Here is a 4,515-nt window from a genome sequence, read left to right on the forward strand (position 1 = left end):
CACTGTCACCAACATATGCTTGGACATGGATGCACCAAACTCTGGTTGTCACAGTGGCTTCTGGGTGGGTGAAGAGCTGGGGAGATGGAGTGTGAGGTGGGACAGGTCTTTTCACTACATTCCCTTTTGAATTTTGAACAAGAATGTATTACCTATCTTAAATGAATAATAAATGAAATGAATAAAATAAATGAACAAATGAAGGATAATTATCCCCTTAATAAATAAGTCTTTATGTAAAAACCAAATATAAACTAATCTATAGTAATAGAGGTAGGTCACGGGTTGCTTGGGGAGGTGGGTTGTAGAGAGAGGCAGGATTAGGCACCACAAAGGGGCCACTGAAACATGTTGAGGTGATGAATATCTTGATTGTGGTGATTGTTTCATGATTTATAGATGTGCCAAACATAAAATTGTACATTTGAAATATGTACAATTTATAGTATGTCAATTATAATAATAAAAGCGTAATATGCAAATCGACTGAGTGACTGAACAGCAGATCGTCCAGAAGACCTTCGGATGACCACACTATGACACCTACTGGCGCCAAGCCAGCCAAGGCAGGTGCGATGCGATTGGTCGGGGGTCCCCGCCATTGCCCCACAATCACCCCACAGAGGGAGGCCCGGGCCACCCTGTGGGGCGATCGATGGGAGGGCTCCATGATTGATCGCCCTGCAGAGGGAGGCCCAGGCCACTAGGCTGGTGGTGCTACGGCAGGTGGGCAGGGCCTCCTGCTGTGGGTCAATCAATCAAGTCTTGTGGGGACCCTTAAAGTTTAGGAGGAAGGAAAGCCCCAATAGGCCCAGATTGCCAGCTAGGCCTAGGGACCCTACCCGAGTGGTCGCAGATTGTGAGAAGGCACAGGCCAGGCTGAGGGACACGCCCCCCCCCCCCTTGCACTAATTTCATGCATCGGGCCTCTAGTATCTCAATAAAATTGCTACAAACCCTCATTTAGCATTTTTGAGGCAGGATAAGAAAATTCCTGGGCAAGTGGAATGGGGAAGCTGAGACAAAAAAATTGAACAAGGCCACAGTTTGGGCAGCTTGTGGACCTTATCTCCCCTAACCAAGGACACTTCAGAGCAAATAATTTATACCTCCCCACCCTATCCAGAGAATACACAGGGTAAGCCACCCAATTAATCTGAGGACAGAGATCCAATTAATGCCGTTTGTGCCAGCCAAAACCAAAGAGGGATGAAGTCAGGAGAATAAATAACAAAACCCTGATTAGAACAGACAGACCCAACATAAAAGTAAAGCAGACCAAAGAATAATCCCAAACACCCTATATGCTCATTTTGATGCATCAGTATATTAAAAACACACCTGGAAAGCTGACCAATATTCTGCTGAAACCCTCCTCTAAGACTCTAACCCACAGAAGAGAGATAAAACCCTCAAGAAAAGGACATCAGGGTGGGCTTGCTCTAGAGCACGTCCATGCTCCTTCTCAGGCATGAACTTTTTACTTCCTCCTAAACTATAAGGGTCCCCACAAGACTTGCAACCAGGGAAGTAGCGGGCAGGGGTATCTCATCACAGGCTCACCCCGATCCTGTCTCCAAGCCCCCCTTTTCCTCTGACTTCCCAGGGAGCTAACAGCAGCCCGTCTTGGCACATTTCCTTCTTATGACATTTCTAGAGAACCAAAGCTGAGCACGGCCTAGCGCTCCTGTTGCTCCTTCTGGCCTAAGCCCTTCCTGGCTTCCCTGACCTCAGCTTGAATTGCACTCTCACAATCATCTGCACTCGTGTTGTGCAATCTTTCCCACATGAAGTCAAGAACCCACACACTACAGGCAGGCCTGAGAAGGACCTGTTCCGGCCAGTTTCCTGCCCAGTGACATTTTTAATGTAGTATAAGCACATGGTAAAAAAATTTCAAGCAACATAAAAATTAGTTGATTACAAACTTCAGGGGAAAGTTCTCTCAGAAAAATAAAATTCATAGGGTATCTAATACATTTGATCATTTGAAAACTAAAATTTATTGTTGTTTATTTGTAAGATTTTTTACTGATTTTTAGATAAAGGGGAAGGAAGAGAGAGAGAGAGAGAGAGAGAGAGAGAGAGAGAGAGAGAGATTGATGGAACATCTATCGGCCACTGCCTGCATGCCTGGCCTGCAACCTGGGTATGTGCCCTGACCAGGAATCGAACCAGCAGTTAAACTTTTGGTGCTCAGGATGACGCCCAAACAACTAAGCCAAACAGGTCAGGGCAATATTTATTGTTTTTAAACAGATGTGATGGAACATTTGGGAAAACTTAAGGATGAATTCATAGAAAACAAAAACAGTGAAAAAAATAAGCCAAGTATTAACTCATGAAAGAAAAAATTGGAAAGGAAAGGCAATTGTAGTAGATGCCTTGGCTCACCCATGAGCATGCTCATGGTCACGGAGATCTAAGTGTTGACTATAGTTAAACTTCAGATTTACTTAAACTGTGAGAGAGCAGGATTAGAGTAGGGGTGGCAGTGGAAGAGAGCCAAATCTTTATCTTCCATAACATGAAGTCAGTAGATTGTTTTCTAGAATTGGTATGTTAAAAATAGCAGCATAAACATACTGACAAAAAAATATGGAGGTAATAATCAGAATAAACAGCTAGAAGAGGTTTGCTCCTGGGGAGGAAGTGTGGGGCAGTGAACTGTTTCTTTTTTAGATAGTAACCTTTTATCTTTTTTTTTCTTTTTATTTCAGATGCATACATTATACTGCTTTATAGAAGGCAGTGTAGTGTAGTGGTTATGAGCCTAAACCCTGACGCCAGAGTGCCTGAGCTCAAACCCTGACTCTGTCAGATCGGAAATGCGATTACTTTAGGCAGCTAACAATGATATCAATTTCATAGCCTTGTTATCATCAGATAGGACAATGCAAGGAGTATATAAATAGGACAAAGGCTAACAATTCTTATTATGAAATGATGATTTAAAATGTCTTTTTCCTTCCTTATTTCTTAGTAAATAGAAAAGTTGTTCTTGCTTATTCTTCTTGGCTCAAACAATAATAAAGAAAACCATAATAATAGTAGTAAAAATAAAATGATTTAAAATCATATTTCTCCCACCCCAGTCTCTTATCTCAAAGGCAGCCGCTGTTGAAAGGTCTTTGTGCACTATTCTACTTCTTTTTTTTCCCCCACTACTTTACTGCATTTCTTTTTCTTTTCTTTTTTCTTTTTCTTTTTTTTTGGTTTTATTGCTTAAAGTATTACAAAGGGTATTACATATGTCTCCTTTTTTCCCCCACCCTTGACAATCCTCTGCTCTACTTCTTTTTTAAAATATATTTTTATTAATCTCAGAGAGGAAAAGAGAAGGGGAGACAGAAAGAAACATCAATGATGAGAGAGAATCATTGATCAACTGCCTCCTGCAGTTGGATTGAGCCCAACTACTGAGGATTGAGCCCGCAACGCAGGCATGTGCCCTGACCAGAAATCGAACCGTGACCTCTTGGTTCATAGGTTGACACTCAACCACCGAGCCACACCGGCTGGGCTGCCTATACTTTTTAATTTGCACGCTGGAGGCACGCTGTTTATTTGTTCTGCGCTCCTTTTTTCTCCTTATTATAACTCATGCAGTTCTCTCCTAATTGACACAATCAGATCTATCTTGTTCTTGTTAATGGCTGTGTAAGGATCTATAATTTATGGATTGTGTCTCATCCAAAGGCTATTCAGGCTCCTTCCAGATTCTCGCTGCGACAAACAGAGCTGCAACGTGGTGTTTGGATCACGGTGCCTCTGCGAGGCGCTCCTTCGCGTGAATTCTGGCTGTGGAAGTGCTGAGTGCACAGCCTCCTTCAGAGGGACAGCCAGGGCCGCAAGTGGGGGAAAGGGCGTCCAAGACCTTTGTTACACATTTCATAACCCTCCCGTGGGCTCACCAGCCTCTGCATTTCTTACAATGGATGGCATCAGCCCCACGGCTCCAGACGAGACCCTCTCCTGCATGCGTCGTCGGATTAACTGGCGCTCTGCGGGGCCAAGGGGTGGGCCTCTGGGCTCTGCAGTCAGGCGGACCTGGGCCTCAGTTCCTTCATCTGCCACAAAGAAACAACGACATTTACATATAAGGGGGTTGTTGTGAAGCCTGAACCCTGTAAACGCCTAAAATGTAAATGCCCATTCCCCCGCCTGGGGAAGTGATTCTATAAAATCCACCGTTTCGGAAGTGAGTCTAAGGAAATGCGATTACTTCAGCCCCCTCCACCCAGGCTGAAAGTCCTGCATCAGGGCTCTGCTTCCCTCCTTATTTGTATCCAGTTTGCACAATCACCATTTGTTAGCTCTTTTCTCTGGGCAGAAATGACACTGAGGGACAGTAATAGCCTGGGAATTTTGTAGGCTAATAATATAATTTCTTGCATTTGTGTTTTAGTTAGTTTTACCATACTCAGCACAATTCCTAGAATTGTGTAAACCCAGATTTCAGCCTCATCTAGAAGCAGCATGAAGGGTCAGAGCATATGATGAAGGGGTCAAGGT

The sequence above is a fragment of the Myotis nattereri genome, assembly GCF_964212035.1.
Source record: "Myotis nattereri genome assembly, chromosome: 7".
Classification (NCBI taxonomy): domain Eukaryota; kingdom Metazoa; phylum Chordata; class Mammalia; order Chiroptera; family Vespertilionidae; genus Myotis; species Myotis nattereri.